Source organism: Diabrotica undecimpunctata, chromosome 1, assembly GCF_040954645.1.
Source record: "Diabrotica undecimpunctata isolate CICGRU chromosome 1, icDiaUnde3, whole genome shotgun sequence".
NCBI classification, from domain to species: domain Eukaryota; kingdom Metazoa; phylum Arthropoda; class Insecta; order Coleoptera; family Chrysomelidae; genus Diabrotica; species Diabrotica undecimpunctata.
This window is the reverse complement of record NC_092803.1, coordinates 141,220,385-141,234,626: the sequence shown is the minus strand read 5'-3', so window position 1 is coordinate 141,234,626 and position 14,242 is coordinate 141,220,385. Positions and strand designations below refer to the sequence as shown.

Sequence of the window (14,242 nt, the reverse complement as noted above, 5' to 3'; positions counted from 1 at the left end):
GACAACTTTTGAGCAAGTACGTTTATCCCAAATAATGCCTCTCGCTCCAAACCCGTTAGGGAAACCAAACTGTGTGTCAGGTATTCCTCAAATTTATTATAGATACGGCCATGTATTACTTTTAGAAAAAATTTCAGTAAATAACAAACTGATGGTTCTATAATCTGCATAGGTTTTTGCTGTTGTCTTCTTAGGTAGAGCTATGAACAATGAATTAGACCAACCATTATGTAGGTGCCCGCTGGTATAAATGGTATTGAAAAACGAAGTTTGCTCTAAAAGCGTTTTAATCTCTAAAACATTGCTATCATTTATAAACTTGTATATTTCACTTGGAATTTCATCAGTACCTGCCGCGTTGGCATTTTTTGATAATTCTATGGCTTGTATTATCTCAGAGCGTGCTTTAACCCTTAGTCTCCCGACGGTACTTTTAAGTACCATCAAATTCTGGTACCCTTATATCCCAGGCATAAAATTTAATAATACTTACCACATAAAATTGCACTCACAACCATAGTTTTCAGCTGATGTTTAAAACTTCGCATGTTATTCAAACGATTTTGTTTTAAATACACAATAAGATTTGTAGGTAGTCGAAAGGATCGTCCGCAATAAACAACGTTGAAAGGGAGAGTTGAAAGAGAAAGAAAAATCATACTATCGTTTCTAACTTCTGCAAAGTGTTTGGTACCGTTACAGTTTTGGATCAAGACTGGCTAATTAAAGACAAAAAGTCCCTAGCAGCAGTTTACAACAACTTAGACAACATCAGCAACTTGTAGGGGATAGAAATTCAAAATGTTAATGAAAATAACGGGACCATAGAACGGTGAAAGGACAGCTCTTCATCCGATTTGACAACGATAATGCACCAGTTAAACTTCTTAAAATGCGGAGTTTTATCCATAAAAGCCAGAGATGCTCAGCTATAAGATGTAGATCTACGTCATGGAATTTCAGACCCAAAGAAAAAGATGTGGCTTTTTGCTAAAAGAACTTTTTGTGGACGAGTGGAGGACCTGTGAAGAATTTCTTCATCGGCAGTGGTACATATACATCCTGGACACCCAACCTACTACAGAAACAGAGGGTAAATGGGAATGTGACTGTTTAGAAGACGACGAAGGTCTTCAAGTTTAATGGCAGTGTTTTACAGAAAAGGACACAGTATTTTAGGTAGGCCTAAAGATGTTTTAATAATACGAATTTTTGACTGTTGTTTTATTATTTTTAAAGGTCTAGTGTAAGTGAATTTTTCAACTAAGTTGGTTTCAATGTTATTTTAACAAATTTGATTCAATAAAATCAATGTTGTGTTCTTTATAATTTTATTTTAACACTTTCTTTACCCAAAACCAAATGTTCCTATCCAACCAAAACAAAACATGTCAAATATTAAATATTTAATAACTAATTAAAATAACGTTTTCGATTTAAACTGCAGTTATTTTTTTATATAAGGATCATGCCACAAGTAACATTTGCTGTCATTGGAAACTGGTGACTATTTTATAAAAAACGTTTTTCTCATTTCCTGAAAATTTGTATTTGGTTGGTTGACATGTTTGTTTTTGCTTGTGCGCTTCTCAACCGTTTGCGTAATTTTAATTCACGAATTATTTTCAATTTCGCATAATTTTATTAGTTAATCAAATGCATTGGACTTGTGATACTGTAATTTGTTGAGTGACTTTTAGTAATGAAATGTAGAGTGAAGGAGATTGCTCTTACTATTCCGGAACGTTCCTCAAATCAACATTATTTTGGAGACATCCGGTATATTTATAATACTCCCTTTTTGTTTTTCTGATTTCTCTTCTGCCGCATGTTTTTTATTTCACTGCTCGTCCTTGATTTTACTCGCTTCAAGTAAAAAGCAAATACGCCGTTTCCTCGTTATGATAATTATTAATCTTGACACTATTTTTTATCAAATCTCGGATCAACTTACAGCAACTCGAGTATAATACAAACACCACTTTCTTCACGAGTAGAAACAGTGAAAGACCGAATAAATAGAACAGATCTAATGCGGTAGTTTATCTAGTTTTTGATCCGCGAGTTAGCTAATTAAATCTAAAATGATGTATTATAATTAGGTAATCTGATTCAGTAGCAACAGACTAATCAGTAGTGCACAAACTGAATAAGTGAATTGTACGATATGCGTCTTGAATTTTAATTACAGCTTTAGAATTTACGGATGGTAAATAATTTTGTTTTGAAAAATATTACAAAAGTATTACAATCTTGTAACCGCATAACGCTCATCGGTTGAGTTAAAATGAAATTTTTTCAATATACCCATATATCAAGGAATGAAGGTTTTCACATCTAGGCAACTCTGCCGGCTATGAATGCCGGTTTTCGTGAACGGGTGAGTTTTATACGATTCGTTTGCATTTAAGGTTGCTATGTGGATTCGTTTGTATCGGTGTTGAAAAATTCTACTCATTTGATTATATAATTGATATATAAATCCGAACATACAATATAAGCAAATAAACACGCTTTCAGTTCGATTAAATTTGGTTGGTTGGTTCACACAACGAAACAAGTATAGAACATGTGTTAACATGTGTTAAATCGTGCACATGGTCGATACACTGTGGTTTAATATATACTTCCTAATACCTTGGATTACTTGGGATTAGGTGATTGTTTTCCTTTTATGATATATCATTTAAAGAAATTACTAACTACTGTATCTCGAAGAGTGAAGAGAATGCTACAAAATAATAAATCTCCTCCATCATGTCCCAAACAGGCTTATTAAAATAATACTGCTACTGAAATAGTTATAATTATTAGCGTATGAAAATGGAGTAAGATATAAGGTTTCATAAAGTTTTGGAACTTCTTCGATATAGCGCTGTACAGACGTCCGTCGTCTTTTGACTTCAGTTACGGACCCTGAGAGTGTTAGCATCAGCCAACCGGACAATGGCACTAACATGCTAAGTACCACTAGTAATGCTAAGCGTCCATAGGTCCGCGTCGTACGCTTCGGACGCATCGTACGCATCGGATTAATTTTTCATACTGCGTCCACTGTATCGACAGCGCTCGGATTTTCCCAATTTCAAATTGATTTGACAAATAGATTATTATTATTAAGTATTAATTTGTAAAATTAAAATAATAATTCTTATAATTTACGTGTTTTATTCACTTTGTAAACATTCAATGATACACTTCTCTCATAACATCATCAACAACTCTAATAGAATTAGAAAAATGTGTTGTTTTTTTTTAACGAGAATAATTTTCATAGTTAGATATTCAAGATATCTTGAAGACCAATAGACATGAAAAATGAGTAATATTTATGATATTTTAATCCCCATAATCAACTTATCATGGCATGTAATATTTTTTGTGAATATATCTATATATAAAATAAAAATTAAAACTGAGTTTACTTGTTTGATTACGTACAAAAATTTATACATTAAAAATAATTAAAAATATCAAATCTTTTATTGAAAAGCTGGGGAGATCGGCATTTTTAAACTTTGGTTTTTTCGGAACATCCAATAAATAATAAAATAAAATATAGAATGGATTCTTCTTCTTTGTTGATTCGCATAATTAGGGTGTGCTAAGATATACCTCTCTTATATTCTTGCACAACTGTAATTTATCGTGATGCGTCCATGATGCAAAAATAGGTGTTGACAAGACGATCGTCAAATGCAAATAGCGGTAGATTAGTTCCCACTGGACCTTGCAACCTTGCGAAATTACTAACAGAGCGCGCGGAGTGCGTCCACTCATCGGCTCTGATCGGAATTCCATATGACGCCATACTGAAAATTCTTCCAACCACTATGTTTCCAATTTCACGAAAATAAAGTCCAGCATCTTAGTTTAAATCTTCTTTTTATCAAATTAAGAAAGTCGATAGGCTGATCAAAACATTTGATACGGCTGAAACTTACAAACTACGCGTTACGCGTCAACTACAAATAAACAAGTATTTGAATGTTATAGCTTTGGTTTCAGCTATTCTTTTTATGTAATCTACCCATCTCATCTTCCTCTTGGTCGTTGACCTTTGCAAGGTCTTCAATGTTGTACTGGCGTTCCAACATTGGTCTTTTTGTCTAGCAGTGTTACCTGCGAAGCTCCATTTGAGTTTGCAATTTTTTTTGTGATATCCTCTACTTTTGTTTTTGATCGAGATCTTCCTATTTTTATCTGACCGTCGTATACCTAACATTTTCCTTTCTGCCATGGCTAGTTTATTCATATTTGCCTTGGTTAGGGCATACTTGACGCCCAAATGTCATGATAGGAAGGATGAACTGGTTGAACACTTTCCTCCTCAAGTTTTGAGGTAATTTTGATTGAGTATCTTGAGTATCCAACTGAGTTTTCCAAATCCTGCTCATGCCAGTCTTGCTCTTCTAGTGATTTCCGCAGTGTTGATCTTAGACATTTTAGGCCTCTGTTGTTTTCAATGACTTGATCTATTAAGTTCTCGATTCTTTTTTTATCGCGTTTAAGTTCTTTTCTCATTATTGCTTTATTAAGTTCTATATTTTCCGCTAGTAGTTGTCTTCTTCCCATTAGTTGTTTAGTTTCGTTACTTATTTTGTCTTCTATAGTTCTTGTTTTCTTTGCGACCTGTAGTCCGGCATCGAGAAGGTTTTTATTTATGTTTTTGTTAATGTCGTAAATTTGGTCTTGATTATGTGAAGGATTTAATTCGAACTTACTTACTAAGACCTTTTGGAATTCCTCTATATTTGTGACCTCTTACTTTGAAGGCATCTACCCACGTTGTTTTTTTTAAAGATCCTTTTTCTCTCTTCTTTTATGTTAATATTTATTTTCGATCTAGCTATACAATGGTCACTATCAGTTGTTACGTTGTTTATTGTTGTCGTCTTCAAATATTTTTTTGTTGTTTGGGAGAAAATAGTCTATTTCATTTTTGGTAAGTAGTTCTGTTCTGTTCAAGGATATGCGATCAGTATCCACTTTCTGTTAGGTTTCTTTTTGTAAAAAGTATTTATAACACACATGTTTTCTTGTTCCAGGAATTCCAGTTTTTCTCCTCTTTTGTTTCTTGCGCCGAATCCGAAATTTCTAATCTTGTTTTCAGAATCTTCAATCTTTCTTCCAATTTTGGCGTTAAAATCCCCCATTATTATTTTAGTTTGTGTTGTTGTTTATAGTTTTTTAAGGTCTTCGTAAAAAATATTTATTTCGTCATCAGTTGCTTTTTCAGTTGGAACATAAACCTGCATAATCGTTATTCTGGTTTGGGAAATTTAGTTTTAAAATCTTGTATGTAACCCTGTCCGAGATGCTATGAATTATTTGAATTTGTGATTTTCTGTTCTGGTTGATTAAGAACTCTACTCCACCTTATGGTACTTGCTTTTGTAGTAGACCCTGATGCTTGAATGTAAGTCCACATACTCTTATCCTCTTATTTTAACTAATAACAATTATAAAATGTAATTTTAATTACAATCAATTGTGGCATAATCCCATATAAGCATAATATTTAACTGGACATTATAATTTTGGAACATACGGTGAAGATTTATTATTTTTTAAAGAAGCAAAATTGTTTTGCATTTTAAGCATTTTTTGTTTATTATTGTTATTTAATATATCTTTTCTTGTTTTAGGTAAGCACTCGACTGACTTTTCTAGTAAGTACTAAATTTAAAATTTCAGCTATAAATAAATAAAAATAGTTCAACTATATATGGTATCACAAGTCATTCGCGTTTTAATCAAAGCGATAATAGAGTTGACCTTTTTTATTGATTCCATTTATCTCCCTCTTCCAAGAAATAAGGGAATATTGTACGTACATACTACTTACAGCCGTGATAATCGCCAACGTCCGGAACGGATAGGCACTTTAAGAAGAAGAAGTACGTACATATACATTAGTCATAAAATCGTCAATCCACTGAGTAATCATTTATATAATGGTGTTTTCTCATAAGAGATATACGGAGTCGTCGAAAATGTTACTAATTAAAGGTACCTAGCAGTGACATTAAAATGGTTTGGTTTATTATTTAATAAATTAATTATAGGCAAAGTTTTTAACAACAAAATGTAATTTAAAATGACAAAAATAGTTAAAAATTTAATCATCATCCTCTTTGTCTTTTGTCTCTATAACCGGATCAGCTTATCTAAATATATTTTTGTGTAAATTTCTAGCTTAAGTCATACCACTTGTTTACCACCAGATCTTCTTTGACCTTCGTCGCGTACTACTTACAGGACCTTGACACTTAGCGATGATTATAATTTCGGCATAATCCATCCTTCTTCTTTTGACATCATAACCCTTGATGGGTTCCTTCCATTCATACCTCTTTTTTGCCCTTCTCCTCCATTGTCTTAAAATTAATAGTTTTCAGGTGGTCTTCCACGTCATCCAACCATCTCGTTCTGATCCTTCCTTTTTTTCGCTTGCCTATCGGCTTCATGACATTCATGGCTTCAGAGACATGACTGTCTCTGACTTTTAACAAATCTGACAATATCGTGCTCTTCATTCAATTTAATAATCTCGTCGTTTCTCCTGATTCTCACATGTGCCGTCTTCCTCTTGCACAGTGCCGTATACTTTTCTCAGTATCTTTCTCTCGAATGTCTTGAGTTGTGCTTAATCTTTTTTTTTTTGTCAATACCCAGGTCTCGCAACCATAGATTACTACGAGTCTAATTAATGTTATGTAATAAACTATCAAAAGTCATTATTATTATCTATTTGAACCAAAAAGTGGTTCCACAAGTTGCATTACGGCCTGTGTTGGTCTACTGAATTTCTTTTCATCGTCTTGTCTACTTTCATCCGAATTTTTGCACTTATAAATGTGTACGTATACAATGTAATTGGTTCTGTCTTCAGTGTAAGCACATTATCTTTATACTATACTTCACATACTTATTGGAGATATATACATTTTAATGCACCGACCTCTAAGTCTCACAAGCATTTCATAAATGTATTGCTGATTTGCTTATGGAATAACAAGTTTGGTAATTTTTAATAAAAATATCGAACATTTCTGACATTGGAGCGCCTGGGTTTATCTGGGATTTTTTTTCTGGCATAATGCATCTTATAATCTCCCTTCTGGTTCCGTTTGGGGCAAATGTGAAAGCATAAAATTCAGTCATATCAAGATCTATAAGCGTTACTGAATTTTGATTTTTATATTTAGCCCTCTCTTCCTATTCTAACTTTGTTCATTTTACAACCATTTCACAGAAATTTTACATGAACGGCACAAGCTGAGAATTAAGTGAGAAGATATCCTATATCCAGCCAATTTGTGAGACGGTATGATGGGTCCAGTAGCATTCCCAGAAAACTCAAAAATGACCCGTCCAAAGATCAATACTTGCATCAATTAATGTTTAGCCTTTATATTGCGGATATTCCAGAAACGAGAGTTTGGCCACACCGACTAGGCTCTAGATACTAAAAAAATCATAAAACCCGAAAAGGAAATTCTGACTACAAATCTAGAAGTTATGGGAAATTACTTTCGAAAATGGAGATTTTAATCTAACTTTGCCAAAACCGAAGTAACTTTCACCTAAATAAACAGGCTTAAGGAACGCATAACGTCTACTTTGAGAATACGCTACTTAAACATAAAAAATATCAAAATATTGAGGCGTTACTTTTTACTAGTAAAAACAAAGTGATTTATAAATTAAATCATACGAAACCTTCAAGATTTTGTATTTGTGACGTAAGAGCCAAAACATATATCTAATATTGATTGATGTTTGTAAATTAAAATAGAAGTCGGTTTTATATAGAGTAAATGTTGTTTTTATTTATTAAACTTTTAAATGTGTTGAAATGTCATACGCTAATTAATTCAATATTTATAAGTACGACATGAACGTTTGTTTCTTTTTTCCTGTTTTTAAATTTGCCGTTTGATAAAGAAAATAGTTTTTCCGCCTTTCACAAATCCAAACTGTTTTTCTAATATTTTCGTTCTTTATGTATACGTCTGTCAATTACTTTCTCCGTATTTCATAGTGTAAGTCGTTTTAATGCTCTATAATTTGTTTATTGTTGATCTTCTTTGTTTTGTACACATGTACTACTTCCCGATATTGCTTCTTTCGCTTCCATAATTCTGTTAGACAAACCCGTTAGCCAGCTTGTTCTTGTCTTTAACTACTTTAACTCTCTTTATTTTTTGTTGTTATTTAGAGCGTTTGATATTTTTGTAACAATTGCTGTTACTGTTTACCCGGGTTCTACTGGTTTTTTGTCAAATTATTTATTTAATAAACTGTCAAGATCCATCTTGGCTTCCTTTTCGTGTACTAGTATTTTCTTCCGAATTTTTTAGATTTTTTGGGAATAAAACATAATAATTGTAATTAAAATAACATGTTTTTTGTTTTTGATGTTTGTGACGTGACGTTTTAGCTTTTGCTACTTACAGATTTTCTTCCTTTTTGACAACATTGTAATTTTGAAGATGTATATCAAAACATATTTTACATAGACCAGGCTTATTCTCAAATTTATTTCCATATCTGATTTTCTTTTATACTTGAGTTTATCAGCTTTTATTTTGCTTTTTACTCCAGGAAAAATATACATTTCAGTTTACATTAGTTCCATCGATCCCGCTTCTGTATTGTTTTTTATCCGAGGTCAAAGGTCATACATTTGCGATTTTTAAAGGAATTTTAGCACTCTTCGCTCTCTTCTTCTTGCTCAATTTGTGTTGACTGCACTATGGAGAGAGGAAAAAATCTTCATCTTTTGCTTTTGCTTTAGCATTAGTGCAACAGTGGCTTTATCAATTGGCCCAGTAAACAAAACAATGCAACTTTTCTGTACCCACAGTTGATGGTGCAGCCTTTCTTGCAATTACAAAAAGTTGTATTCAGCAGTTTCTTTAGAGCTAACTCCAAATGCGCTTTTAGCTGCAGCAATGCTGTTATAGATAATTACAGATTGCTTGCCTATCACTAATTTCATAACTTTGATTAAAGTTTTCAACTCACAACCACAATTTCACCTTCAGTCAAAGATTTACTACAAATGAAGCAAACTTCTGACCTTTTTATAGAATAAGCATATAATAATCTGCCATTATATATAATGGCACAGTTTAAAACGAAAATATCATCTACTAACATGTCTATTCACTACTTAATATTTACTAATTAAAGCCGTTCAAAACTGACCGGATTTAACAGTGTTATGTTCCTCGAAAAAAAGAAAGGATCTGTATCTGTAGAGTAGGGAGGGCGAGTTAAGTTTCACAGCACTTAGACCACAATTGACCCATTGTGCATCCTCCCAGGGAGCTGTCACCCTTAGCTCATTGTCCATCCTGCCATTTCTAGGAAGGTAGACAAGTCACCAGGAGACATCTCTCTTATGTGGGCAGGTGTGGGCCAGGACTCGCCGAACGCGTACTCTCGTATTAACGATAACTCTGGGCATTCACATAGGACATGCTCTACAGTTTCGTCTTCTCGTTCACACTTCCTACATTGAGGTGTGTCTGCTAGCCCCAGTGTGTGGAGGTAGTTTGCTTAGTTGACAATAACCAGTTAAAAAACCAACTGCCAAACGTAGATTTTTCCTGGTCATTCCCAAGGACTTCTTTGATGTTGACTCTTCAAGGTTACTTAGTGTTACCCTGCCAAAAAGAAAGGATACGCCAGTTTCTACTTGAACAATGAAATATCACAGTATGTTACACAAGGCCAACCGACTAATGGAATTATGATGGGACGTTATCTTACTCAGAGTTGTATATATTCCACGTATTTGAGTGTGAGTCACATAAACCAAAAATTGTCAAATTGTCGATTGTCACCTGCTGCGTGTCACCTGTCATTGTCGCCTTTATTAAATGGGCCCCCATAATGCATATTAGTCACATGTGGGTGCATAATTTAGATTAGAAAATGTGATAACTCGAGAACGGTACTTACTGCGAAAATATTAATACCTATTTTTGTAGATAATTTCACAATCTAACCCTAATCCACTTATTCGATAAAGATAGGTCTCACCGTTTCAGAGGTACACGCAAAACACGAAAATTTATTAACAAGTGGGGACTTTTAACATAATAATTGTAATGAAGTGTACAAGACCTTTTCACAATTCCATCTTGTTGAGAATGAATACAAACTCATACATTTTTTTCGTCTATTTTGTCGAGTTATTTTCATTTAAAATGATTCAACGCAACCATTATCCAAAATTGAAATTTTCAACACCTTAAGGTTTATTTCTGTTACTTTTATTCGTTTCTATAGTTCATATCATAATCCTTCATAAATATTTAACATTGTCATAATCTTATATTTGCTTAACCATATTTACTTGCTATTTAAATATGAAAGTATGAAAAACTACCGTTACGTCAAGACTGTAAATATACTCACAAGTTCGCAAAGGCAAACTGACATTCTTTTTGTTCCGCCACAAAATAGTTTCTTGTTTGGTTGAATTATGGAGGTCAAGTGTATGCTAATAGAGATTTTAATATACGGTAACAAAATTGTTTGAAGTGTGCGATAAAAAGTGATTTTGGAGATTAATCTTCTTGGAATCAATTTAGATGCTGTAGTTAGTAGAGAAACAAACAGCTTTTACATAAAATTAAAATAAACTAAACGATCTTAAAGAAAAAAGGTCTACAAGCTATATTATTATCAAACCATGCAGTTGTAGCAAATACGTAGAAGCCACTTTGTGATGAAAAAGCTGACAAAAGTTGATATTAAAAAGTTTTTCTTGTACAATACTCAACGAAGACCACGTTGCTCAAGTCAGTCAGCTTTATTGGAGTGGGTAAGGATATAGATGGTAAAAAATTGTAGATCAAAATAGATGGATAAACGATAAAAATTAATTAGATAACAAAATATATCAGTTTGACAAAGATAAACAAGAAACACGGAACACAGCTAAACTGTAAAACAAAATGGGCGCCAATAAGTTTAAACCTGAAACTAATAAAGGAACTCAGGATTAAATAAACTAAACAAACATTTGTCTCAAATACATCAAAAAAACATACGGCAGAAAACATATTAGCAAATTATCGACAAAAAACTATAAAAATTGAGATATCTGTGGTTGTCTGTGAATACAAGCGGCAACAAATGAATTGCCAGTCGGACTCTATAAATAGACAAAAAAAAAGGATATCTTACTATCACAGTCGGACTCTATAAATAGGCAAAAAAAGGATTTCTTACTATCACAATTAAGTAAAGACGAATAACTGAACAACTTACCACAAAATAGTGAGTTTCTCTAGATGGTAACTGAACAACAAAGATGTACGTCTGACTGCTATTGATGCCAATAATAACTGGCAACTGAGAACTAACAATCGGATAGTGGCTTTTTATAAATTAGGCCTAAGCTAATTAATTCTTGGGAAAGGGATGTGTACTTTGGTTCGAAATATTTGTTCCCATGAGAAAATAATACGCTTTAGAACGCATTTAACTAAAAACCAATAAAATTTTAAGAAGGATTATATATAATTAATACTTGAATGGAGTGGTTTAAAAGAAAACGTTATTCATTTATCGAATACTATAGCCCCAAACATAATATTTTACAAAAAAGATCTTTTAAGAACAACGGTCTTTTAAACACAATAAATGAATGTTTATTTTCTTAAGAAATTTGTTGCCATTTTCTTACGAGTTTTCAGGCTCAGGTTCAATATGAGTGAGCGCTTAACTACTCTTCCACTGGACCTAAGAGGTCTATTGTGGCTCCCTTACGTCTTTTATTGAAACTAATTTATATCAAAATTATATTTTATAACTGCCAAAATCTTCTTTTTAACAATAAGTAATACCTTAAGGTTTTGATAATTCAAACAAACTCTTAATATCATGCTAATATTCTGACATGCCTTATCAAATATTATTACATAAAGTATTAACCATCATTTATTAAGATGGATCTCGTTTTACGAGGGTGGATTGATATAAAACTAGCCTTTGATAGAAAAAACAAGTTTTTTGGAATTAAATCGATTTATTTCTCAACATAGTCCCCTTTTAGCTCGATACACTTAGTAAGACGATGTTCCAATTTTTTTTCCAATTTTTTGACGAATTCATCATTTGTTGCGCAACAGCGTATTACGAGCCATTTTTTTGTTTGGAAACAGGAAAACATCACTGACGGCAAGATCTGGGGAATACGGTGGGTGTTCAATCAATTCATAGCCCAATTCGTGTAATTTTGCCGTGGCGACGGCCGATCGGTGAGCCGGTGCATTGTCTTGGTGAAAGAGCACTTTTTTGCGTTCCAAACCGGGGCATTTTCGACGTAATTCGGCATCAAATCGATCCAATAATGCTGCGTAGTACTCACCATTGATTGTTTTTCCTTTTTCCAAGTAGTCGCCATCACTTTGCCGGCCGAATGTGCACTCTTTGCCTTCTTCGGCGGCCCTTCGCCGCGTTTGCACCACTGTTTCGACTGTTCTTTGGTTTCCGGTGAGTAATAATGCACCCAGGTTTCATTAACGGTGATAAATCGGCGAAAAAAATCATTCGGATCGCGCCGTATTATCGCCAAAAGCGTCTCCGAAGTGGTCACACGTTTTTGCATTTGATCGATTGTCAGCAAACGCGGCACCCATCGCACGGATAGCTGTTTCATGTCCAAATGATGGTGAATGATGTTGTGTACGCGTTCGTAGGAAATTTTTAGGACCTCTATTAACTCGCGGAGCTTAATTCGACTATCTGCCATAATCATGTCATGGACTTTGTTGATCATTTCCGGCGTGGTGACTTCATTTGGTCTCCCGGGACGCTTATCATCAAAAACACTCGTACGACCACGAACAAATTCAGCTTTCCAAAATTTTACTCTTGCTAACGAAGGTGCACCCTCCCATAAACTTCGTCCAGGTAGGCTTTGATTTGCATAATCGTTTTACCCATTTTGTGGAGGAACTTAATCACCGAACGATACTCGACTTTTTCCATTTCTCCGAAAACACAAAATTTGCTTGCTTTTGACGGCTGTAAAAACCAAACTAATTGTTTTTAAAACTTAAAATTTTGACAGTCATGAATGGCAAATGTCAACACCGAAACCAATTCGGTATCAAGTAGCGCCATCTATCAAAGGCTAGTTTAATATCAATCTATCCTCGTAGTTTAAATTATAACAAAGTAAATTTCATTAACATCGCCTACGAAACCTCTTTAATGCAACCGTATTCGCTTTCAAGGCCACATTTATAATTATAGTCGGCTAGTAAGAAAGTTATATATGATAAAGTTAATAGCTTATAACTTATAAGAAAATAAAGTAGTACCATCTTTCTAACAGACTCATCAATATTTATAGCCGTTGAGCATTGGCGATAAATAATAATCTGCTTATCATTGTAATGATAAAAACTTAGAGGAGATGCAGATAGTGTAAGATATTCTAACATGCATTTCGTAACGCCGTACACAATATGTTTAAACGTTTAACCATTTTTTACTCCTCCCCTGATTTGTCTTTACACAAATTTGACCATGACGAATTGTTATAGCTACGATTTGTTCTTTACGATATATCGGATCACAATTAAAAGGGTAATGAAAATAAGTAGATAACTTTTTGTGAACTTCCCGTTACACTGTATTCAGACTTTGGACTGGTTGGCCTGTATATAATAGTTAAAACAAATCAGGTGTTTTCAACAGCTGGTTTTTTACCATTGTATACTAAATTCAAAATATTTATGTAAAGGGTGTTTTTTTAGAGGTATAGAAATGTAAGTTGGTAACACTTTTTTAACTGTCAGCAATTTTGACAGCTGTAAAGTAATTTATGTTAAGTTTGGTTTGGCATTTCAGCATGAATAGACTTGAAGCCTGAACAACGCTTCCAAATTGTACAAATATATTTTGAAAAAATCCGTATCGCGCACTACCTCCAATTTATGGTCAACATAATAGTCCATCAAAACAAGTAATTCGATAAACCATGGAACGTTTTTGCACCACGTTTACTCTAAATGAGGATATGCATCCACAGACACGTTGTACAATGCGTACAGAAGAAACTATTGCTGCTGTAGAGCGTAGCATACCGAATCAGTATATCTGCCATCGTTCACAGCGGTTGGATACTTGTCCATCGACTTACGTGTCCATTTTTCTTCGTTGAATAGTATAAGGGCTGCTTCTTTGACATTTCTCTTTTTATGTCTGT

At 33.7% G+C, this 14,242-nt stretch overlaps 1 protein-coding gene across 4 annotated transcripts in view; it reads left to right on the top strand.

The window, feature by feature from the left end:
* The window catches only part of jvl (javelin-like), a 539,968-nt gene that overhangs the window by 373,208 nt on the left and 152,518 nt on the right, over positions 1 to 14,242 (top strand). The window lies entirely within an intron of this gene.